This window comes from Hylobates moloch, unplaced genomic scaffold (assembly GCF_009828535.3).
Source record: "Hylobates moloch isolate HMO894 unplaced genomic scaffold, HMol_V3 SCAFFOLD_1, whole genome shotgun sequence".
In the NCBI taxonomy this organism is placed as follows: Eukaryota; Metazoa; Chordata; class Mammalia; order Primates; family Hylobatidae; genus Hylobates; species Hylobates moloch.
This window is the reverse complement of record NW_026652276.1, coordinates 139,287,892-139,314,838: the sequence shown is the minus strand read 5'-3', so window position 1 is coordinate 139,314,838 and position 26,947 is coordinate 139,287,892. Positions and strand designations below refer to the sequence as shown.

Here is a 26,947-nt window from a genome sequence, read left to right as displayed (position 1 = left end):
ATAATGAAAACTGGATTGTTTTTGCAAAGTCTGAGCAGTTGGGAAGAGAAAGGAATATGGTATCAGAGTAAAGCACATGGTCATTCTGAGGAGGGTGAGACTGGAAGTGGGGCATAAATCTTGGATGTTTTAATTTTTTCATTCACTGAAGAGGTTCGTTCAATAGTTAAAAGTATAAAGGTATGAAGTATGTGGACTACTTTAACCCTCACAATACTACAAAAGCAGGTTTTTGTCTTGTTTTGAGACAGAGTCTCATTCCGTCGCCCAGGCTGGAGTGCAGTGATGCAATCCTGGCTCACTGCAACCTCAGCCTCCTGGGTTCAAGCGATCCTCCTGCTTCAGCCTCTGGAGTAGCTGGGACTACAGGCATGCACCACCACACCTGGCTAATTTTTGTATTTTTGCCCAGGCTGGCCTCAAATTTCTGAGCTCAAGCGATCGCCCCCCTCGGCCTCCCAGGGTGCTGGGGTTACAGGTGCAAGCCAATGCACCTGGCCTGATTCTAGAGATGAGAAAATGGGGGTACAGAGGAACTAAGAAACTTGCTTAAGGTCAGCCCAAGAAATATGACTTGAAGACTTAAACTCTTCCCCACAATAACAGAATACAGCCTGGAAATACAGTACATCCCAGCTCTGCTTTTCTAATTTACGGACAGACAAAGAACTCAAACTGAGCTAATCTGAGTCCTTTCTGCTGGAGGTAGAGAAAGGTACTCCCTTCAGGCCTGAAAGATCACATGTAGTTGCAAGTACAGAGAGTCTCAAGGCCCCAGCTTAAAGAAGGCCCATAATGCCTGGGGGCAGTGGCTGACACCTGCAATCCCAGACACACAGACACAAAGACACACACACACTCTCTCTCCCTCCCTCCCTCTCTCCCTCTCTAAATTTCAGCTCCAGGGGCCTTGGTTCCTGCATTTGTTCCTTCAATTCTCTAAGTTACCCTAGGATCCTTTTCAATAATTTGAAACAATATATAGTTTTTCCACCTAATGCTATTTTGAGTTATGCTTCTACCCTTTACAACTAAAAGACTTAAGATTCTCTGACCATGGTGCAATACTTTTATATTTTTTGAGATGGGCTCTTGCTCTGTAACCCAGGCTGGAGTACAGTGGTGCGATCTCAGCTCACTGCAACCTCCGCCTCCCAGGTTCAAGCAATTCTCTTGTCTCCGCACCCACTAATAAGCTGGGATTACAGGCACCTGCCACCATGCCTGGCTGATTTTTGTATTTTTAGTAGAGATGGGGTTTCACTATGTTGGCCAGGCTGGCCTCGAACTCCTGACCTCAGATGATCCACCCACCTCGGCCTCGCAAAGTGCTGGGATTACAGTCGTGAGCCATAGGGCCCAGCCACGGTGCAATCTTTCTTAATTAACACTAGAAGTAACAATAGGGTAGTAGTAAGGATAACCACAATAAAGCCACGCTTTAAAATAACTTCCAAGTAAAAGAAAATATCAAAATGCAGTTAACATGATTATTCCTCGATAGAACTGACTTTTAAAAGAAAAAAAATGTGTACTCAATGATAATGAAAATGGTAAGTATCCAAAGCTATGGGAAGCGACTACATGTAATGAGAAGTAAACACAGCCTTGAACACTTTTATCATTAAAAAATTATAAATAAAAAATAAAAGAACTAAGAAGCTAGGATAAAGAACAAAATTAACTTTACAAAATGAGAAAGAACAGAATAGAAGTAACAGTAGAAAAAATTAAAAACCAACAAAAATAGCAAAATGTATTGTTCAACTGAGCACTGGCTCTCTGAAACATACTATACATAATAAATAACCCATTATGTATATATGGCTTCTTTGTTCTTTTTTTTCCTCAGCTCATATATAAATAGGTAAATTAAAGAACTATTACACACTAATCGCAATTCAAGCAAAAATTAGGATATTCCACATGGTCAGAACCTATGAAATTCAAATGACTGAATACACCTATAATTTTCTGACACACTAAATCTTTTCGTTGCTAAAAAAAAAAAAAAAAAAAAGAGCCCTGAATGAAATAATGACCCTGACAGGTGATATTACTCGAAATATATCTACCAAGCTGCACTTATAAATATCAAAAACCTCACAAGTTTTTATTGGTTAAAAAATTTTACATAGTCCTAAAGACTATACCTTGCTAGAAGCTGTTTCCATTTCTAATGAGCAATTTGGCAATAAAGATCAAATGCCTTGAACAAAAGCATATCTTTGTTTCTGGCAATCCCATGTCGCTGATAAATTTCTAAGAACTGGCCGGGCACTCACACCTGTAATCCCAGCACTTTGGGAGGCTGAGGTGGGCAAATCACTTGAGGCCAAGAGTTCGAGACTACCCTGGCCAAAATGGCGAAACCCAGTCTCTACTAAAAATACAAAAATTAGTCAGGCATGGTGATGCACACCTGTAATCACAGCTACTTGGGAGGCTAGGGCACAAGAATCGCTTGAACCTGGGAGGCAGAGGTTGCAGTGAGTCAAGATCGCACTACTGCACTCTAGCCTAGGCGACAGAGCGAGACTCCATCCAAAAAGAAAAAAACACTGTAAAAATTTGCTTACCAGGGTGTTCACAGCAACAGTATTTTATTATAACTGTAACAAACTGCAAACAAACTAAATGCTCAACCGTAAGGAACAACCAAATAAATCCTAGACTCTTCATTGTCTCTCATACCTCCACATCTAATCCAGGTGGCTCTATCTTCAAAACACGGGATATCCAGAATCTGGCCACCGCTTAGCACCTCCAGCACTGCCGCCCTAGTCCAAGCCACTGTTATCTTTCATCTGGATTTTTGCCTCCTTGCTGACTCTTGCCACCTCACACAATAGCCAGAGTAATCCTTTAAAACCCAAGTCAGATTATGTCAATCCTCTGCACAAAAATACTCCAGTGTCTCCCCATCCCTCTTTAAAACAAAAGTCAGAAACCACAGGTCAGTGGTTATGAGGCAGTTTATGATTCTGTCCCAACCTCATGCCACCCCATTATGCTCTCATCTTCTACAGCCCTCTGCACTCCAGCTATAGTAAACCTACGTATCAGGTACACTCATGCCTCAGGGCCTTTACAGTTACTGCTCCCTGTGCCTGAATATGTTTTTCCCCCAGAGATCCTCATCCTCATGGCTTGCTCCTTCACTTTCTGCTTGAATTGTCACCTTGTCAGTGAGGTCATCCTTAAAACCCGATTTAAAATAGCAACTATAGATAGGCGTCCACCCCATAATCTCTATCAGCCTTTGCACTCCATTTTTTTCCATTACACTCAATGCCCTAACATACTATGTATTTTACTTGTTTGTTTACTATCTCTCCAAAATAGAACAATAAGGCCCTTAAAAGCAGGGATTTTTATCTTATTTCTTCACTGCTGTATCCCCAGAATAGTGTCCGGAAGAGTGGGTCCTCAATAAATATTTGAGTGATTTTTGGAATACTGGGTAATAATTTAAAATCATGTTATAAAAAATTTTAATGTGATGTTAGAAACTGGTGGAAATGGAAAGAGCACCTTATCAAAGAATATGTAACCCATGGATCAAGAAGAAATCATATGGGAAATTAAAATACATTTTTCACTGAATGTTAACAAGAACACTTCAAAATCAGTGGGATTCAGGTAAAGGAATTCTTGGAGGAAAATGTGTAGCTTTAAAACTTTGTATTAGAACATCAGAAAGGTTAAAATCAAAACAATATAAAAATGAATGTTCCAAATTTTGTGTCTAAAACAAATACATAAATAAAAGACATTAACACTTTTTTCTGGTTATTTCTAGTGGTAAGATTACAAGCGATTTGCGAATTTTTTTTTTTTTTTTTTTAGATGGAGTCTCACTCTGTCTGTCAGGCTGGAGTGCAGTGGTGCAATCTCTGCTCACTGCAAGCTTCGCCTCCCAGGTTCACGCCATTCTCCTGCCTCAGCCTCCCGAGTAGCTGGGACTGCAGGCGCCCATCACCACGCCTGGCTACTTTTTTGTATTTTTAGTAGAGATGGGGTTTCACCGTGTTAGCCAGGATGGTCTAGATCTCCTGACCTCGTGATCTGCCCGCCTCGGCCTCCCAAAGTGCTGGGATTACAGGCGTGAGCCACCGCTTTTCTGTATGTTAGTTTTTCTCTAGTGAACAGGTATTATTTTTATAATTTAAAAAAAAGGTTTTAAAAAACTTCTTTTCCCTCTGGTTGAATTCTAACTGCTGGCCTCTTCCTCTGCCTGTCTCTTAAAACACTTGCTCCTCTGGATTCCATCCTTGTCCTTCGTCAATCTATATTCATCCCTTAGTAATCTTATTCACTTTCGGGATTCATTTATAACCTGCAAATTGATTTCTCAGTTTTTTGTAATATCCTGAATTAGAGACTCATGTTTCCAACCACTTAAAGGATACTTCTATCCAGATGGAAATCCTATAGCCACTCAAATTTAACAGGCCTAAAAGGAACCCATTATCATTTCCTAAAACTTGTTCTTTTCATCTTTAGTACTGGTTAAAGACATCATTATGTACCCAGGTTCTCAATTCTATCAGTTCTACCTTAGAAACCTCAATCAAATCTAACTTTTCTTCTCTCTCACCAATGCCATGTTTTCAACGTAGGCATCTTCTATCAGTTACATTTTAAAAGAATCCTAACTTATTCTCCTGCTATCACACTCTCCTCCTTAAGAACTGAATCCTGATCAGGGTTGCTGCATACAGCCTGGAGTCTGCACCACTAGAGAAGGTCGCCATCCATGTAAACTATGAGTGTTAATTGTGCCCAATGGCCTAATTATGATACTCCCCCTGCTTTCAAACTTCATTAGATAAAACAAACCTACAGCACTATAAAATCCTTCAACTGGCTCCACTTTCTATTTTTCTAGCTTCAGGTTCTCATCATTCCTCTATGCACCCTACAACCCAGACATATTTAACTTTTCAGTATGCCCTATCAAAACCCAAGCTTTTGTGGATTTTTCTCTAGTCTATAGTGCCCTCTCTCCATAAAACTTCTAAATCCTTCAAAATACAGTTCAAATGTATCCTCCTCTGTGAAGCATTTTTTGACTAGCCTAGACAAAGATACTTCACTAAGCATTTTGTTAACAGTTCTATCACTGAATTTGTTGCACTGTGTAATGATCACATATATCCATCTCTCAAATTCAGTGGAGAGTTGAGCAGTGCATAAAGAAGCCCCACATTTGAACCCTGAATATCTACAATGCCCAGCCCCTAAAAGGGGCTCAATTCATGTTTATAAATACTATACTTACCATATGCATTAGTACAACTTTTTAAAAGTAAATAAAAACTGAGTTTAAAAAAAAAGTTACATGTTCAGTTGTCAATCTAAGTCTATAATCCATGTGGCAGACAGAACTGATGTGACTATTCTTGATTCCTACACTTTCTGGTGTTTAAACCTTTGTATAATTCCCTTCCCTTGAACATGAACTGGACCTATGACTTGCTTCTAATCAATGAAATACAGCAAAGGCAATGGGTCGTATGTGATTACATGTAGACGATTATGTAAGAACATAGCACCAGTTCACCTTTGACAGACTCTCTTCCTTTGCTGACTTTGAAGAATCAAGCTGCTCTGAACCGAACAGACACAAGGAAATGAATTCAGCCAATAACCCAAGGAAGTCTGGGGGCAGACCTCTACCCAGTTGAGTCTCCAGATAACAACCCCGCCCTGGCCTACACTTTGACTGCAGTCTTACAGAGGACACAGCTAAGTTGTACCCAGCCTCTTGACCCATAGAAGTTGCGAGGTAATAAATGTGTTGCTTAGAACCACTAAATTTGTAGTCATTTGTGAATAAGCAGCTTAGAAAATGAATAAAATTAAAAAAAGAAAATGAATAAAATCAGAACCTAAGGTATTTCTGAACCCTTTGTTCACAAAAAGGCCTATGTTTTGTCCAATTTCTAAACAAATGTCATGTATGTGCAAAATTAAAACACAGACTAACATTTAAAATAAACAATAGTTAAGAATATTTACATAAGGTAAAACTTAGGAAGTAATTTGCTACATAAAGCAGTTCCTACACTCTCTTTTAACACATTTGCCAATATATCCAATTGTACATAATAGTACATGTAATAAGTTTAATATTAGGGCAATTCTCCTTACAAACCCAAATAATAATAAATAGTTTAAAAGTTGATATCTAATTAATGATATCTGGCAATCAGAAGAACTTACTTACTGGTCACCAGGCAAAGCAATCAAATTGGAGGAGAGCAAGAGACTTGCTGGAGATGTGCCTGAGGGAGTAAGACACTACCTTACAACAACAGGGCTCTTACTCCCTCGGGCACTGCACCAGCCAGCAAAGCATCAAAATACCAGGTTCTTAGGTCACGCTGCTCTCAGATCAGGTGATGCCCTGTGCAACTCACCAATCCTCCCCACCTTGCAGTCAAGAATAGTTCCAAAAAATTCCCAAAGCAGAAACTTCCATGACACAGGCCACACTTACACACAGCAAAACATACAACACGAAGGTATGAAATTACAAGTGAGAAACAATAACCACCAAAATTCTTATTACTTCAGGAGTGGCGGGGGTTGTGGTTAGAAGGCTCATTTTTCTTAGAGGAAAACATTCCTCTTCTGCCACTCCCCGTAAAAGCCTTCAATGGCACAAAATAACATTCAGGAATAGGAAGTAGATTAATTACAATATCCCAAATTCAAACATTTTGGCACTTGATATTGGTAAGAAGTGATAACTGAGACCAATTCCATAATGGTTAATTGATGAAGATAACCTAATACCATAAAACTTCACATCTGCCTTAAAAATTAAGAGAAATCTTCCTAGAAATACAGGTCTTATTCAACATATTCAGTTTTAAGAGATAACCCACACTCCTTCAATATAAGAAAACATGTTTCACAAGTAACAAGGCACCTGAATCACAATCAGACTACTGAAATACTCATGAGAAAGCCACACCCAAAAAAGCTCAAGAAAACCAGGAGGCCAAAAGCAACCCAACACCACTGGTTGTCTTAGATTAAGTCATTTTACATTTTCACTTCCGGACTGAAGGATACATTATAGAAGCCCACACGATTTCTCTGGAAATAATCTCCATGTGTTGGTATATTTCTACAGCCCAATTCATCTACCCCGTCCTTGCTGCATCATTAAAGGCTATTTTACCACTCATATTATGCTCTTATGAACAATAGCTACTTGATAGTGGAAAAAAAACGTAGACATAAATTAAAGCCAAACAAACCCTAAGATACCATCAAGATTTTTAAATATTAGGAAATACGCTTAAGACCTGTTTTAAAACAAAGGTGATGGACAACACTAGCAGTAGTCAAGAAAGAGTCTGTTCACTTTAACACTCCCCAGTCTGAAAAGAGTAACAAGGACAAGATTTACTTCACCTAAAAACTCCTATATAATCATATTCTGATGTCCGGCAACTCAATTCTAGGAAATTTCTACACACTGAAATATCTGGATTAGGCATTTTTCTTCCAGTTCTCTAGAGAGAATAAGAGTGTATATAGCCAAAATAGATGTCCAAAAGACAGCAAAACATAAAACCAACACAGAAAACTTCCTAGTTCAATATGGCAATTCATTATGAGGGAACTGCTAACAATTCCACTTGCTAGACTCTCAAGTGTTAAAAATAAAAGGAGGGACCGTTTTTCATTTTCTATAAATTACATGACAGCTCACAAGAGAATAATTTTGAATCTTATTAGTACCACATTTTCTTATTAAGAGACGTTAATAATATAAACAACAATTAAAACAATAGTTTTACAAAAAACAATATGAACTTTTCATTAATTCTGAAATAATCCTTTTATCAATTTTCAGATGGAGTTATTTGTATATAACCATTTATACAACGTGTAACTGAATAAACACAATAATGCTGTAACAGATACTAAAAAATTAAGTAAATGTGAAGTACAGTCAAGTCTAACTTTTTAAATTATAAGATTCTTCATCTAGCTCCCTAAATCTCAAGATGATGAGAAACATGCTTCTATCGTTTTCCTAATAACCCGTCCACTAAAATATAGGTAAAAATCTCAGTAAGGCAATGCCACTAAGATGGGTTTTTACACCCTAGAAGAAAACCTAGGCAATACCATTCAGGATATAGGCATGGGCAAGGACTTCATGTCTAAAACACCAAAAGCAATGGCAACAAAAGCCAAAATTGACAAATGGGATCTAATTAAACTAAAGAGCTTCTGCACAGCAAAAGAAACTACCATCAGGGTGAACAGGCAACCTACAGAATGGGAGAAAATTTTTGCCACCTACTCATCTGACAAAGGGCTAATATCCAGAATCTACAATGAACTCAAACAAATTTACCAGAAAAAAACAAACAACCCCATCAAAAAGTGGGCGAAGGATATGAACAGACACTTCTCAAAATAAGACATTTATGCAGCCAAAAAACACATGAAAAAATGCTCATCATCACTGGCCATCAGAGAAATGCAAATCAAAACCACAATGAGATACCATCTCACACCAGTTAGAATGGCGATCATCAAAAAGTCAGGAAACAACAGGTGCTGGAGAGGATGTGGAGAAATAGGAACACTTTTACACTGTTGGTGGGACTGCAAACTAGTTCAACCATTGTGGAAGTCAGTGTGGCGATTCCTCAGGGATCTAGAACTAGAAATACCATTTGACCCAGCCATCCCATTACTGGGTATATACCCAAAGGATTATAAATCATGCTGCTATAAAGACACATGCACATGTATGTTTATAGCGGCACTATTCACAATAGCAAAGACTTGGAACCAACCTAAATGTCCAACAACGATAGACTGGATTAAGAAAATGTGGCACATATACACCATGGAATACTATGCAGCCATAAAAAATGATGAGTTCATGTCCTTTGTAGGGACATGGATGAAGCTGGAAATCATCATTCTCAGTAAACTATCAAGGACAAAAAACCAAACACCGCATGTTCTCACTCATAGGTGGGAACTGAACAATGAGAACACATGGACACAGGAAGGGGAACATCACACACCGGGGACTGTTGTGGGGTGGGGGATGGGGGGAGGGATAGCATTAGCAGATATACCTAATGCTGAATGACGAGTTAATGGGTGCAGCACACCAACATGGCACATGTATACATATGTAACAAATCTGCACGTTGTGCACATGTACCCTAAAACTTAAAGTATAATAACAATAAAATAAAATAAAAATTTTTTTTAAAAAAAGATGGGTTTTTACATAAGTGTACTTCATCTCCCTGTCTCAACAGAGATTTCAGGATGTGGCACTTTCATCTGATCCTGTCATATAATAAGAACAGGTAATTTCTCTGATCCCTTTCCAGCAATTCTCAACTGAGGCTCCTCATCTGAATCACCAAACACAGGAAATTATTTCAGTGACTGTTTTCTCAATAGTTCTAAGAATGATACATAACTAAAACCGTCCTAAATGGACTGGTGCTAAAAGTTAAAATTCATTGCACACTACGGCACAATTCTCTCCAGAAAGCCGAGTGAGAAAGGCTGCTATAAGTTCCTCAGAAAGTGTCACTGTACTACTAGGCCCCAGTCACCCAACCCCAACAGCACTAAAAGAACTATAATGAGTGCACAAATCTAGAACTTAGATAAGAAAAAAGATAAATGCTTTATCTCCAACCTTAAGCAACTAGGTATTTTTACTTACTCATTTACTAGAACAGCATGGGGCTCAAATGTCCCTTGCTCTGAATGGAATGCATTTACTTAACAAAATAAACCCATAGAAATACAACGTTTCTCAAAGGGAATTATCAGCTCTTAGAAAATGAATTTTTAAAAATCAGCATATTAAATAAATATTAACTATTAACTTGACAAGGCTTTTCCTACTCACCTTTCCTTTTTTTGTTTTTTTGTGATGGAGTCTCGCTCTGTCGCCCAGGCTGGAGTGCAGTGGCGCAATCTCGGCTCACTGCAAGCTCCGCCTCCCGGGTTCACGCCATTCTCCTGCCTCAGCCTCTCCGAGTAGCTGGGACTACAGGCGCCCGCCACCACGCCCGGCTAATTTTTTGTATTTTTAGTAGAGACGGGGTTTCACCGTGGTCTCGTACCCTTCTTTAGTAAACTTAAATATTCATCTTTTGATAACCGCTAAATGCAAATTTTCACTTTAAAAAGATAAAGATAAATATTAAAAACCAGTTTGCCCTTCATTCTCGCACTAATCACCAATTCTCAGAAACTGCCTTTTATATTCTTCAGTGCGGACTACAGCAACTTCAACTGCTGGGTTAGTTGTGATCAAATCACTTTAAAGACACCAGTACAGTTCTTTTACTCAAAAGCAAATGACGTTTAAAAATGGCCCAATTTTAAAAGGGATGAATATTTTTAAGAAGCAAACATTACTTTAAAACAAGGTAGCTAATTAAAAGTCAAGCGTCGTTCCATATTGAATGTACAAAGCGTTACTAAAAAGATGGGAAAAACGAAACATGACATTCCTATTTTTAATTTATGCTGGCGTGTATGCTGATAGTACAGAACATCAGAACAGATAAATTACTACGTATTCCACTTTACTAAGCCTCCACTCAAAGTTTCTACGTTTACAAATATATAAGTAAAAGAGGCACAAAAATGTAGGGGACGGTGTTTTCGCTGCTCATCTGTGCTCAGTTGCGAATTCTTCTAATATCAGATACATAATGCGATGAAATGGGAATGCTTATCTTCTATACTTCTATTTATTTTCATAAAGCGGGGAGGGGAGGTGGTCTTGATTCATTTACTATTAGTGTTTTGCAATAAAGTAGATCAGCATAAAACATAACTGAAGAAGAATTCATTTTCCCCAGGATAACGCACCGTTCCTCCTGTTTCTATAGTAAAGCACATCATTTTGCTATTAAAAATGTCCATTTTTCACAACTGACTTTTCCTTAACTCTAGTCAACACTGCTCTTCAAAAGAACCTAGCCAATTACTGTACCTTGTAGGCAGATGTGCAAAATTTTTACTTCCTTAAGAAACTTTTCCATTTTTTAAATGCTTTCCAAATTAAGCAGGACTCACATTAACTGTGATCTTAAGTAGCAGTTTAGTGAGGTTTAAAAACAAACTTTTCATTAACGCATTCATTCAATTAAAGTGACATAGTAAGTAGGACTACTGACACAGATTTAAGGATTACAGCTTTATATTAAAAGTCGGTCCAAAGATGGTAACTCAGAGTCCATTTGAGACCCTTTGACTTTTGGCTTTTAAAAATTGTTCCCCACTCGAGTCTCCAGATAGAACTACATTTAGCAACGGGTCTCCTCCTGACTTCCTGGTACTAAAAGCCACAACCACAAGGGCTGTTTCGTGGGTTTGCTGTAAAACAACATCTGCTCCAGTCAACTCACTGGAAAATAGACTATCTCTACTGGGCAGCCGCTGATGTGCGCGTGCTCACGATGTTTAAAAACAAAACCACGTGTCTACGCGGTAGCGACACCGCAGGTGTTAAGTGCCTGGTTTCTTCCCAGGATGGAGACCCGCGCGGGCTGGGCCGGGAAGCAGCCCCCGGAGCCCCGGCCGAAGGAGAAAAGGAGAAGGATAAAAATAGCCGGCGGCCACGCCCCACGTGCAGCCGCGGGAGGACCCAGCGCGGGCGCGTGGAGAGGGGTCCGTACCTCCAAACATGTGCGGTGAGAGGTGAGCTAGTAAGAAGCCGATCACCAGGCGCGGCCCGCCGGGGCTCCCGCCCACCGGCCGCCGCCATCCTCAGGGCTGCTGTGCACCGAGTCCTGCGAGCCGTAGGGGCCGCTGCTGCTGTTCGGGATGCTGACGGAGGACTGCGCCGCGCGGGCCCCCGACGCCACGCACCCCCCGAGGAAACAGCTGCGCGAGGTTGCCGGGGCCGCCGCGGCGCCGCCCCAGGCGCTGGGCTGGTGCGCGCTGGGCACCTGAGCCAGGAACCTCCCCGCGGCGGCAGCAGCGGCGGCGGCGTCCCCTGACTCCCGGCCCCCGGCCCTGGTCCTGGTCCGCCGCTACTGGAAGGTAGATCCGAGCCCGAGTACGCGCGCGTGCGCCGTTAGCGGCGGCCAAGCCGCTCTGCTTGGCGCTCATGGCCGCCCTGCCCCGTACCCGTCCGCGCGCTGCGCCCCGAGGGCCTAGAGGCCAGGAGCGAACGCAGGAGCTAGAGGGCAGGGCCGAGGCGCCGCAGCCAGCCCAGAGAGGCCCGCGCACGTCCAGGGCCGCCGCCCGGCGCCCCGAGAGGCAGTCGGCGCCCGGCGCGCTCCTCTCGGGGCGGTGGGCAAAGCTGGCTGCCTGACGCGGGCGCGGGAGACGAGGAGACGCGGAGAGGAAGGTGTCCCGGCTGCAGGCACCCCTCGCTGGCTCCAGCAGGAAGGGGCGGCTCAGGTGGCCGTGTAACTGCGGCTGGTTTCGGTTCTGGTGCGCCACGACGGGCCGCTGCCGTTTTCTGCCGCCGCGCTTGGCGCCCCGGGCCTCGGCACCGCCTCCTCTCGGGCGGCCGCTGCTACCTCCGCCATCCTCCGGCTCCCATGGCGACTGGCGGCTGAGTGGGAGGCGCCCGCCCAGACTCCGCCGGGGCCACCTTCCCTCCTCCCCTAGCCACCCAGCTGTTATTAATGGAGAAAGAGGAAAAACGGGTGGAGCGGGAGGGGAGGACGAAGAATGGGAGGGAGAAAAGGGGTGGCGCGCGCTTCCCGGCAACCGTCGCTTCGCTCCCCCTGCGAGATTAATTTCACAGGGGATTAAGTTCTCATTTACAAATAAAAATGTAAGTTTAGAACAGAATGTTTTAAAAAGGTAAAAGCATTCACTGCATACTATGTGCCAGCACTGTACTTAGGACATATATGACTGTACATGTGAGTGCTTATCTCACTTCTCTTGTAGAATGGTTATTATTAAACTCATTTGAGAGGTGAAGTGATTGACAGCCGTTTAAGGATTACTTGAGACCATGGAAACTATAACTTGCAGAGTCAGAATTTGAGTTCAATTCTGACATCAAAGCTATGCTTTTCCTATTATGTCAACCTGCATAATAAAACTACACTTCTGAAACGTGGAAAGATGTTTCTGATGTTTAGTGATGTATATTACATTAACATTGATAATGTGATCTCATTAGGTAGTATTGAGTAACTCTAATTTCATGTTTTAAATGCCTAGGGGGAGGACTGGAAAGATAATCACCAACATTTTTTTTTTTTTTTTTGAGATGGAGTTTCGCTCTTGTTGCCCAGGCAAGAGAGCAGTCGTGTGATCTTGGCTCACTGCAGCCTCTGCCTTCCGATCTCAAGTGATTCTCCTGCCTCAACTTCCTGAGTAGCTGGCATCACAGGCGCCTGCCACCACGCCTAGCTAATTTTTGTATTTTTAATAGAGATGGGGTTTCACCATGTTGGCCAGGCTGGTCGCGAACTCCTGACCTCGTGGTCCGCCCGCCTTGGCCTCCCAAAGTGCTGGGATTACAGGCGTGAGCCACCGCACCTGGCCAATCACCAAAATATTAAAAATGGTTAGCTCTAAGAGATGCTTACTTTCTCTTTTCAACTCTTTATTTTTTGACTTATCCCCCCCGGTGATTTCACATTAGTTTTCCAGAATGTATAGTGTTATTATTAAAAAACCTCTGAGACATGAACATTCTGTTGGAAATTTTTTTCTGTTGTTATTTTTTCTTTGTCTTTGAACTTTTAAAAATAGCTTGCGGATTGGAAACAATTGGTCAATTAAATCTTCTGCTTGGTTAAAATTGTAATGGGCACAGGTGCTATTATTCCATTCTGTTCCAGTTTTTATAATATATTTTATATATTTTATGAAGGAATAAATTCAAGGATCTAAATGAAGTGAATTATGAAATGTTTCTATAAATCTTTGTATTTTTCTATTAATCACCATATTTTAATTATATACTTTTATATTGACTTACTATTATTTATATTACAGAATTGGTTACCACATATATAATATTTTTCTATATAGAGGCATAATGTATAATTTTGAAGTGACTGATTCCTAAGTGAAATGATCTAAATAAATTTTTCTGAGTTTATAATGTCTAAGGCAACCATCACAAAATGGTATTTTGGAAAGATTATTATTATGAAGAGAATATATTTTCCTCCATTATCTCTTTGTTTGTATCTTTTTAAAGGTAATCATAGCCTCCTGGTATCGCACATCCATGGGAATAATGAATTTATTTGGACTAGCAACTAAGACCTGCTGGAATGTCACCAGAATAGAACCTCTTAATGAAGTTCAAAGCTGTGAAGGCATGTTTCTTCCAAAAATGTTGTCATTTGTAAACATTCGTAAACACTTAATAATATTGATTGAATAATATTAAGAATTATTGTAAAATACTGTTGTTGATTTAAAACAAATTAGAACTGACTCAGTTCAATGAGTATTTTACATTTTAAAGTAGTTTTCTGAGAAGGCTGTGTACTTACAAATTTGAGTATAAATTTTGGAATTTGAGTATTAACATATCCCATTGTAAGGCAATCTTGACTATAAGTTAGTCTTCTATTTCAGAATGTGAAGATAACAGAAAGATGTTTTTTGGAGTAGCTTCAACGTATAAATTTTGAGGATAGATTAAATAGTCAAATATCTATCTGTAATAGCTAATGTATAAATTTAATTATGCATACATATTTGAAAATCGGATATGCAATAATAGATTGATTTAGAAACATTACTTTTTTATATATGCTCATAGTCCATGAGTAGTATTAATAAAACTCTTCCTATTTATCTTCTACATTGGTTTCTTTGTCAAAGAACCACTTTTGGAATCATCTAACAGCTTTCCAGGATACATAGTGGTCACTTGCATTTAAGATGTTTGCATTTCAGCACTTTTATAATTCAAATATGGTGCTGTCCCCTGAGACTCTTGTTGAGAGCCACATGTATCTCTTTTTATAACACTAACACTGTTGTTTTTTCTGCATTTCTTCAAATTCTTAACAACATGACTTATTATATTTTATGAATAAATTTTTAGACTTGTTTGTAACAACATTCAACTCTTGGAATATAAACTAAATCTATTTTCTTTACATTTTTTACTGATTCCCTCAGTAAAAATAGAATTGATGAGGATGTTTGAGGGGCAATTATACTTTTTTGTGTACAATGTAAAGGATTGGAGAAAATGCTTCATAAAATGAGATACTTTGCAATGATTCAATCAGCTAGGTGTGACCCTGTCTGAGTGGTGAAAATGATCACCTAAGTATGGTATTAGTTACATTCCCAATAAGTGATAAGTTATTGTTTGGCACTTGGGACACAGAGATGAACCAGCTAGACATGGGGCCTTACCCTCATAGAGTTTATGCTGTAAGGGGGCCGTTAGCAGTTACAACTGTGATGGATATTACAAATAAGAAAATAAGATTACCGACATTGGGAGTAAGAGAGGATAAGTATTTTAAGAATAGGGAATAACATATTCAAATATCCTGAAGCAAGAGAGAACTGAAAGAAGGCTAGAATTCCTGGAAGCGATAGAGAAGAAAAATGATGTGAAATGGTGCTGGGAATATAAGCAAGGATCAGATCATGAAAGGCGTGCACTGGTGAAGGATTTTACACTTTATCCATTGAAGAATTTTAACAGAGTTTCATTTTAAAACATTGTTTAGTCAATGGTATGGAAAGAATATTAGTAAAGGGACAAAAGTAGGTTCAGGGAGGCCAGGTAGGAGACTATTATGTTCTCAGCAAGTGATTGCAGGAAAGATAATATGGAAATGCCTGGGTGTGAGAGAGATTTTGGAAGTAGAATGGACAAGACTTGGTGATTGTTTGGTAAGAGAGGGGAAGGTGAGTGAAGAATCATGTGAAACACAGTTTGGTTTCTAGCTTAAGTAACTGAGCTCCTTTGAATGGTAGGAAACATTTGAACAGCAGCAGGTTTGTATTGTTATGTTTCATTGTGTATGCATGAATTTGAGGTACTTGAAAGACCTTAGAGTGGGGACATCAAGTGGCTATCAGGGTATAAGAATAAGGAGAAAGTTCTGGATTCAATGTAGAGTTGGAGTCATCTGTATATAGATCATTGGAGCCATGTATGTGGAAGAATTTCTTTATGGAGAATGTGCAGATGGAGAAATGAAGGGGGCATATGACAGAACCTAAGGTGGTCCAGTATTAAAGAGTGGTACATAAAACAAGAGAAGTTACTGGAACTGATTGAAAGGAGTGACCAGAGAGACAGGGGGAATCAGAAGGCCAGCCTTCAGACCTTGGCTCCAGCCAGTTAAAGTGAACTAACCTTTGACAAGTTGAATATTCTATGTTCTGTTTTCTTAATCATATGAAAAGTATTTTTATACCAGCTAATATCATAAACTTGTTCTGAGAAAAATGTGGGATGATTGTAAAGTACATATTGCCACACATACACACGATCTTCTACATGGAATATACTAAGATTCTAGCTATACATAATAATGGATCAAATGACTGGATCATTTTGTATAGACTAAAGCTGTACCCTGAGGTCAAAACCATATCTTAACTCTTCCTAGAGCCTAGCAAAAGATAAAAATAATGCAATGGATTTTCTTTTGTATTCATTAAGTGGTTCTACAGACAGTTCCAGACACTGAACACTAGCAGCATCACCTAAATAAATGTGAATCCCCAACAAATCATTACAGTATAATGGTAATTCATTAGAGGAAAGTACAAATGCAATTATAAAAAGTATAAAGTGTAACTATATAATACATCATTAAGGGTGAGCTTACATATGTGTATGTGTATATATACACACACATACATACATATGTGTCTGCATACACACACACACACACAAACTCTTATAAGGGTAAAGAATTAAACACAGCAGCAATCTGGAAAGCAAATGCTTTCAGCAAATTCATGAGCTATTGATTGCAAAGCACTGAGATAATTATTTCCAATTGCTTTCGAGTCATATATTCATTAAACACTGATTATCTGTATCTTTTCAAAGGATTAGGAGATCCTGCTTGCTTTTATGTTGGTGTAGTCTTTATTTTAAATGGACTAATGATGGGATTGTTCTTCATGTATGGAGCATACCTGAGGTAAGACTACTACTGAATTAAGAGACCTTTCAGTGGGCTTATACAGACTGGCTGATATTTTTTGATTGAATGAAAAGGAAAATTAACGAGATTAGATTCATATCAGGAAAGTTTGTGGATTTATTTGATTTTTTCAGAAGCTTAACCAATATCATGTAACCAGAAACTGGAGATGTCACTAAAATTCTATCTCAAAGGCATCCCTTTTATCCTGTAAGGATTTTTTTTTAACTAATTAAGATTTCCTAACAAAGGCTTTAATGGAATATCTCCTAGTTCATATGTAAAATTAATGAAACATTGGAGGAGATCTTTGGTTAGCAGTAACAGCAGCTTATTTCTAATTGTATTCTCTAAGGATGAAATTAAGCAAGCAGTAGGAAAAACTGTGTATCACATGTGGCAGGCACTTACATCTGCTAGTCTGCCTATCTTGATAAGAGTACCACCATGAAGAAGCAGTGAGGCCGGTCTCAGGTGGTAAGTTGAAATTAATTTCAACGGTCATGTGTTTTGCTCCCACACTTAATTGCTCCCTGAGATAGCCAAATGAGCGAGTTTTTTCAATGAAAACTAAGGTGAAGTCAGTTTTGGTTACATCTAGGAAAGTATCTGCCTTTCTCACAAAAGGACAGACTTAGCTGCCCCTTCTCTGTTTCTTCCTGCTTTTATTACACTAGGATGTCATGCCCAGAACTGCAGCAGTCATCTTGTGACCATAAGGGAAAGGCCATAAAAATAGCAGATATATCTGGCCTACCATCCTTCTGCTGCTGAACCAATGCCAACAGATACTTATCTTTCATTTTCTTGTTGAATGATATAATAAACAACATCCATATTGTGTAAGCCACTTTTGTTAGGTTTTCTGTTTCTTTCAGTGGAGCATATTCCTAGCTGAATCATCAGATTTCTTTACAATGTTATTCTTGTCATGCAAAACATTTAAAATTAAAATTAAAATTAATTAATAGCTTTACTCTTTCAACAAATATTTGTTGAGTTTTCATAGGGCTTATGTCAATATAGAGATTAGTAAATATACACACTCTTTGTTTTAGGAAGTTTTCAGCGTAAAGAAGACTAGCATAGAATCAATGAAAACTAGTGACATAGTCAGTATTGTGCCAGGGATACTATCCAGCACAGTACATAAAAAGAAAAGTAGTAATAAGTATAAGGATTGGAAAACTTGAAAAAAAAAAAAAGAAACGTGTTCTTAAAAGTAGATTACATCATAGATCTAGAAAAATTTTACAAGTTTATGGATACAGTATTTGCAATAAGAAAATTAATAAGAAAATGTACAATGTTACTAGATGTAAACATTAATATTAAAATTCAAAATTATAAATTTTATACTTTAGGATCAAATAGAAAATGAAATTTTGAAAGGATGCTATTTAGAATAGCATTAAAAGCATGACATTCCTCAGAATAAATCCAACAAAAGATATATATGACAGCCATGGGAAAATGATTAAAACATTCCTGAGATATGTCTGGGAAAATCTAAGTGGAGAGATATTCCACATTCATTGATTGAAGACTTGATATTAAAAAGATTTATAGATTCAATGCTCTACCAGTCAAAATTCCAACATATTTTTTGTTGACTTTGATGAGCTGATTTAAAAGTTATTCAGGGCCGGGCGCGGTGGCTCACGCTTGTAATCCCAGCGCTCTGGGAGGCCGAGGCGGGCGGATCACGAGGTCAGGAGATCGAGACCACGGTGAAACTCCGTCTCTACTAAAAATACAAAAAAATTAGCCGGGCGTAGTGGCGGGCGCCTGTAGTCCCAGCTACTCGGAGAGGCTGAGGCAGGAGAATGGCGTGAACCCGGGAGGCGGAGCTTGCAGTGAGCCGAGATTGCACCACTGCACTCCAGCCTGGGCGACAGAGCAAGACTCCGTCTCAAAAAAAAAAAAAAAAAAAAAAAAAGTTATTCAGAAATGCAAAGGGCCAAATACAGTCAAGATATTCTTGAAAAAGGAGGATTTGCACTATCAATTGTTGCTATATTATAAAGCTAATATAAAAAGATGCTATGATATTGGCACAGGAATAGACAAATAGATAACTGAAATAGAGTAGAGCCCAGAAGCAGAAATGTACATTTAAAGGCATTTGATATATGGAAGAGTGGGTATCACAGACTGGTGGGTAAGGACAGGCATTTTAATAAATAGTGCTGGAATAATTGAGAGATCATATGGAACAAAGAGAACTTGGAACTATATAAATAATAAATCCAAGCTGGATTAAACACTCAAATATGAAAGGCAAATTTATAACAGTGTTCAGCATATAATGCAGAAAAAGTCACTTGGAATAAGAAATGATTTCTCAAACAAGATACAAAAATCCAGCCATGAAGAGAAACTGATGAATTTGGTGAAAAGAACTTCAGTTCCTCAAAAGAACTGTAGGATAAAAAAAACCTGAAAGTGAGTGAAGGTATTTACAAAGTATATACCCCATCTACTATCCAGAAATTCCATTCATTAATTTGATAAATATTTATTGAAAGCCTGTTGTGACCAGGAACACTGTTCTAGGTGCTTGGAATACAGAACAGAAATCTCTGTCCTTGTGAAGTTTATATTAGAGTGGGAAGATAAAGACAAAGAAGAAAGACAACCTGATAGAAAAATGGACAAAATGTTTATGAACTGATACTTCCCAGAAGAACACCAAATGGTCAATAAACATATGTAAAGTTGACCACCATCATTAGTCGTAAAGAAAGTACAAATTCAAACCATAGTGAAATACCAACTCACATCTAATAGATTGATAAAGGAGCTTTCATACACCCCAGGTGGACATATAAATTGGTACAACTATTTTGGTAAACAGTGTACATTATCTGGTAAAGTTGAAGGTATAGATAGATACCTTGTAACTCAGCAATTCTAATATAAAGTATATATTCCCAAAAAAGTCTTGCACATGTGTACTAGGAAGTACATACAATAATATAGTAGCATTATTTGCAAGAGCTTCAAACTGGAAACGAACCCAAATATCCATTAACAGAGAAATGAATACATTTTGGTTTATTAACATGGTGGAACAGTATACAATAATGAGAATGAATGAATTATACAGCTACACACAACATGGTTGAATCTAACAAATATAGTTTTGAATGAGTGAATCCAGGTACAAAATTTTAAAAAATACTGCATTCTTCCATTTGTTTATTGTTTAAAAACAGATTAAAGTAAATAATAGTTTGAGATGTGTATAGAAAGAGTTACGTTGATAATCTCAAAAATCAGGTCAGTAGCTGATTCTTATCTTGGAGGCTGGCAAATGAAGACTCAGTATAATCACTTCTCTATTTCAATTAATTATATGGTGACTACATGGACATTCCCTTTACAGTAGTTCTATAAGTTAGAAATTTTATGCACTTTTCTATATGTCATATAGAAAAATATAAGCTCATTAAAGTATTTTGAGGGAAAAGGATTGCTTGGAGATTGTTTGGGCAGGTTTAAACATGTTCTATTTTTTTAAAAAACGTTCTGTATTTGGGCCAGGCGCAGTGGCTCATGCCTGTAATCCCAGCACTTTGGGAGGCCAAGGCGGGCGGATCATGAGGTCAGAAGATCGAGACCATCCTGGCTAACATGGTGAAACCCCATACAAAAATACAAAATACAAAAAAAAATACAAAAAAAAAAAAGTTAGCCGGGCATGGTGGCAGGCATCTGTAATCCCAGCTACTCGGGAGGCTGAGGCGGAAGAATCAACTTGAACCGGGGAGACGGAGGTTGCAGTGAGCCGAGATCGCGCCACTGCACTCCAGCCTGCGTGACAGAACGAGACTCCTTCTCAAACAAACAAAAAAACAAAAAGACAACAACAAAAGAAATGGTTTTTATCTTTCATCTGATTTTTGTATTCTGCATTATTGCTTCTCTGGAACTCAAGTAAAGAATATTTGCAGTAGTTTAGAGAGTTCTAAGTTCATGCTACATGAAACTGTTAGAATCTTGTCTTCATCTCTCAATCCCTTAAATCCAATTTCAAAAGATAAAAATTTGCCTTTATTCAGGGTATTCAAAGGATGTGATCTAGACTCTAAAGTGCTAGCCTGTTTCTTAAAAGTTATTTTACGTGGTGGGGCGTGGTGGCTCACACCTGTAATCCCAGCACTTTGGGAGGCTGAGGTGGGCGGATCACAAGGTCAGGAGTTTGAGACCAGCTTGGCCAACATGGTGAAACTCCATCTCTACTAAAAGTAAAACAATTAGCCGGGCATGGTGGCATACGCCTGTAATCCCACTACTCAGGAACCTGAGGCAGGAGAATCGTTGGAACCCAGGAGGCCGATGTTGCAGTGAGCTGAGATTTCACCACTGCACTCCAGCCTGGGCTACAGAGCAAGACCCTGTCTCAAAAAAAAAAAAAACAAGTTATGTTTACACCTTATGTATTTTAGTTAGAAAGTATTTTAGCTATAATAAATTATAGAATTGAGATTATGTGTACACTTTTTAGAATTGTACATTCAGGATTTCAACATCAACCACATGGGTATGGTTTAGTACTATTATGTTTTAAATATGATGTAAACTATGGTTGTAAATTCTGAGTTAATTTTGTGAAAAACTCACTATATTTTATATGAATTTTGATTGTATACTCTGTTATTATTATTATTTTTTACAGTGGGACTCAACTAGGAGGTCTTATTAGAGCACTGTGCTGCTTTTTCAACCATGGAGAGGTTTGTTTTCTAGAAAGCAATTTTTATGAAATAGAAGGGGTTATAGAGGAACAAGGAAATATACTCATCAAAACAATATATAATTGTGTACTACTTATGACTTTACAATATTTTAAAGACCCCTGTGTTATAAGTTGATATTTTAATCATGCTGATCGAAATGTTTAAATAGCTAGAATTTCAAACATGAAATCTCTTGCCTTATTTTTGGTAAATATATAAATATACATATATTCTGTAGAGAAAAGGAAGTACTGTACTTGTTGAGTTGAATCACGTCATGCACATTATCTGATTTATTCCCACTAAACATTTTTTGTGGGTGGTGGTAGCCTCACCATACAAGTTACGAAATTTAAATTTAGAGAAAGTTAACTTATCCACATTCCACATTTACTACATGATGAAGCTGGATTTCCCATTCTATGTCTGTCTCCCTCTAAAACCTCACATATATGTTAATTTATATTTTATTAATTATAAAATTATGTTTTATAAAAACTTCTATATATTTTATATATATAACATATATTCAACTTTTTTATTGTGGTAAGAATAAGTAACATGAGATCTGCCCTCTTAACAGATTTTTAAGTGTAAAATACAGTATTAACACAATGTTGTATAGCAGATCTCTAGAACTTATTCATCTTGCCTAACTGAAACTTTATGCATTGCACTCCCCTTAACAACAATGAAAGAGGCCTCAGGCCTGACAGCAGGGACACAGTTAAGACACTGCCACTTGCTCGCTTCACTTCTTTCTGTTATGTCATGCTATCTGTTCAGTAATGCAAAATGCTGAATTCAAAATAGACATTAACTTACTAATTCAGCCCAATGAAACATAGTCCACCGGTGTGTGCTATATCACACCACCAAATCCAGCGTTTCATTAAAGGGGTGTTGGGGGACAGGGTGCTGGGGACGGTGCTCATGTATTGATAAATCAAAGTGCTTCTTGCCCTTTCTAATCTTTTGCATCTCCTGTTCTGTCTTCCTACCATTTAAATCTCTAGTGCACCCTAGTATGACAGTGTGGTTAAATAAATGTGGTCATGAAATTAAAAAAAAAGAGCTCATAGAAGCTTATTTCAAATACGATGGATACATTCAACAAAATATTGATACATACCATGTCCATGCTCTGTTAGATGCTGAGGATATGGCAATGAAAAAGAGAGAGATTCTGACTACTAGCTCTTGGGAGCAAAATATTTAATATGTTATGACACAGGTTTCATAGGGTAGAAGTACTTTATTTTTTTTTGAGATGGAGTCTTGCTCTGTCGCCCAGGCTGGAGTGCTGTGGTGCGATCTTGGCTCACTGCAACCTCTGCCTCCCGGGTTCAAGCAGTTCTCCTGCCTCAGCCTCCTGAGTAGCTGGGATTACAGGCATGTGCCACCATGCTCAGCTAAATTTTTGTATTTTTAGTAGAGATGGGGTTTCACCATGTTGGCCAGGCTGGTCTCGAACTCCTGATCTTGTGATCCACCCGCCTTGGCCTCCCAAAGTATTGGGGATTACAGGCATAAGCCACCATGCAGTGGTTTACGCCTATAATCCCAGCATTTTGAGAGGCCAAGGCGGGTGGATCACCTGAGGTCAGGAGTTCGAGACCAGCCTGGCCAACATGGTGAACCCCATCTCTACTACAAATACAAAAAATTATCTAGGCATGGTGGCAGGTAATTCCAGGTACTCAGGACGCTGAGGCAGAAGAATTGCTTGAACCTGAGAGGCAGAGGCTACAGTGAGCTGAGATCATGCTACTGCACTCCAGCCTGGGCAACAGAGCGAGACTCTGTCAAAAAAAAAAAAAAAAAAAGTCTTTTGGGAGAACAGAATTGATTCATAACACAAGCAAAGTGACCAAACCCAGGAAAAGCCAGCTGTAAAACCAGCCAGGGTGGGAGCCCAAGGCCACCCAGTAGATGAGAGCTGTCTAATGGTCTCATGCCCTCATGTCTCCTCCGCCCTCTGGCCTTGGCCTTGGGAAGCAACGCTCAGCAAGGGAGAGGTGGTGGGGATGGGCAAGGAGCAGGACAGATGGTCACACCTGGCTCCCCAAAAGCGGACGGCCAAGAACTGCACTCTGTAGGGGGAAAAAGATGTTCTATCTTTAAGGACTAAATTGTTAATATCTTGGACTGAGCATTCCAGAAAAACTTATTTTGGAAACGTTTAGGCATACAAAAATAGAGGAAATAGAATACCGAGTTCCCTATGTACCCATTGCCCAGCTTCAACAATTATCAACTCATGGCCAATCATTTTTTTTAATCTACACCCTCACCCACTCCTCCCTCTCATAGGCTTCTTTTCATGTAAATCTCAGATATATAATCTGGAGATATTTCATTCGGTTATTTCAACATGTCTCTGAAAGAGAAAAACTGTTTTAAAAATAAAACAACGGACACTGAGGCCTACCCGAGGCCTCAGGTAGAGAGGAGGGAGAGGAGCAGAAAAAAATAACTATTCAGTACTAGGCTTAGTACCTGGGTGATAAAACAGTCTGTACAACAAACCCCCATAACACGAGTTTACCTGTATAACAAACCTGCACATGTACCGGTGAACCTAAAATAAAAGTTTAAAAAATTAAAATTTAAAAAACCCACATTATTACAGCCTCAAAATTAAAAACAATCCTTAATATCAAATATCTACTGAATGTTCAAATATTCCTGTTTGATGTGCAAAACTTTTCATATGTTTTCTTTGTTCACCAGAAGATCCAAAAAGATCTCTTTACACATTGCAATTAGTAATTCTTGTAAGTCACTTTTAACCTGTAGGTTCCTCTCTCCTCCTCACCTTTTTTTCTCACAACTTTTTATAAAGAAACTGAGTGTTTGTCCTATAGCGTGTCCCAGTGTGGCTATTGCTTAGTGCACTCCATGCTGTTCTTCTGTCCTTTCCCCTGTATTTTCTATAAATTGGGTGTTAAATCCGGAGCAGTGATTCTCAAAGGTAGCCCACAATAATTATCTGGGGAGCTCTTAAAAACCCTGAAGCTGGCCGGGCGCGGTGGCTCACAGCTGTAATCCCAGCACTTCGGGAGGCCGAGGCAGGCGGATCACCTGAGGTCAGGAGTTCCAGACAAGCCTGGCCAACATGGTGAAACCCTGACTCTACTAAAAACACAAAAATTAGCCAGGTGTGTTGGCGGGTGCCTGTAGTCCCAGCTACTCAGGAGGCTGAGGCAGGAGACTCACTTGAACCCGGGAGGCAGAGGTTGCAGTGAGCTGGGATCACGTCTCTGCACTCCAGCCTGGGCAACAGAGTGAGACTGGGTCTCAAAAAAATAAAATAAATAAATAAATATCCCTGAAGCCCAGGCAAATCCAAGAGCAATTATACCAGAGACTCGGGCCGGGGGTGGGGGCGGGAACTGAGACACAGGAGTTTTTTAAACTACCTCAGATGATCCCAGTATGCAACCAACACTGAAAACCACTGATCTATAGTTTTGATCATATTTAGGCTCAGGTTTTTCCCCTCTGCTATAGGACGGTTTGTTGTGTACCTTACATTGGATATTCAGAATTTCCAAATGGACCCTCTGTCTTACAAGGAAGAAAATGTGGAAGTGTCCCTCACCTATGACTGACCATAGAGCCTCCAGAAAGGCCCTATTCTTCATCTAGTGGCAAGAGATGATTATCCTACCACACGTTCTGAAGAGACGGTGGGAAGAAAAATAAAGCGTGTTTAATCATGTCACAAATTGTCCTTGATCAATGAGCCAGTAACACATAAGTGGATAGAAAAATATCTAGAAGGGTCAGCACAAAATTAATATCATGACTACCTCTGGGAAGTGACTGCGTTTGGTGTGACAGCAGTCGTGTTTGTGCGTGTGTCCATGAGGGGTTTTAGCCTTACCTCTGGCTTGTAAGCTTTAGATTGAGAATAAAATCATGTATTAAATGTGTAAGTCAGTGAAAAGAAAGAACAAATGATGGCCTTTTAACACAAAATTTCATATTTTTTATTTTAAAAGTATTAAAAAAGTACTCTTTTAGAAAATTTGAAAAATAGGAGAAGAAAAAAAAGTCATCACCTATAAATTCCCCCCTCAAAGATAACCATTGTTGTGGAATTGGAATTTATTATGTTAAGTGAAATAAGCCAAGCACAGAAAGAAAAGCTTTGCATGTTCTCATTTTTGTGTGGGAGCTAAAAATTAAAACAATTGAACTCACAGAGGCAGAGAGTAGAATGGTGGTTACCAGAGGCTGGGAAGGGTAATTGGGGATTGGGGGGAAGTGGACATGGTTGATGGGTACAAAAAATAGTGCCAGGTGTGGTGGCTCACACCTGTAATCCCAGCACTTTGGGAGGCTGAGGCAGGAGGATCACTTGAAGCCAGGAGTTTGAGACCAGCCTGGCCAAAGTGGTGAAACCCCTGTCTCTACTAACAATACAAAAATTAGCTGGGCATGCTGGCATGTGCCTGTCATCCCAGCTACTCAGGATAGTAAGGGAGGAGAATCGCTTGAGCCCGGCAGGCGGAGGTTGCAGTGAGCCGGGTTCACACCACTGCACTCCAGCCTGGGTGACAGAGTGAGGCTATCTCAAAAACAAAAGTAATAATGAATAGACCTAATATTTGATAGCACAACAGGGTGACTATAGTCAAAAATAATGTAATTTTACATTTTAAAATAAAACAGTACAATTGAATTATTTGTAAGACAAAGGATAAACACTTTAGGTGATGGAAGTCCTATTTACCTTGATGTGATTATTACACATTGCATACCTGTATGAAAATATCTCATGTAACCCATAAATATATTCATCCGTTACGTATCCACAAAAAATAAAAAGAAAAACTTAAAGCTGAAAATAAAACAAAAAAGCCAAAGATAACCATTGTTAGTATTTGGTCTATTTATCTCCAGACTTAATGTTATGTATTTTTAAACTTAACATATGGACAAAACTCCTTCCCTTGATTTTTTAAACTTCTTCCCTCTGGCCTGGCCACAGCCACTAGATACCCGTATATTAATATTTGTCCTCTGTCCAGGGCCGGGCATGGTGGCTCA

At 39.2% G+C, this 26,947-nt stretch overlaps 2 pseudogenes; one reads left to right on the top strand and one right to left on the bottom strand.

The window, feature by feature from the left end:
* The window catches only part of LOC116812611 (probable C-mannosyltransferase DPY19L2), a 49,509-nt pseudogene extending 23,915 nt beyond the window's left edge, over nucleotides 1-25,594 (top strand).
* LOC116812610 (E3 ubiquitin-protein ligase ZNRF2-like) lies at nucleotides 11,310-12,603 on the bottom strand (annotated as a pseudogene).
* Nucleotides 25,595-26,947: the final 1,353 nt, after the last annotated feature.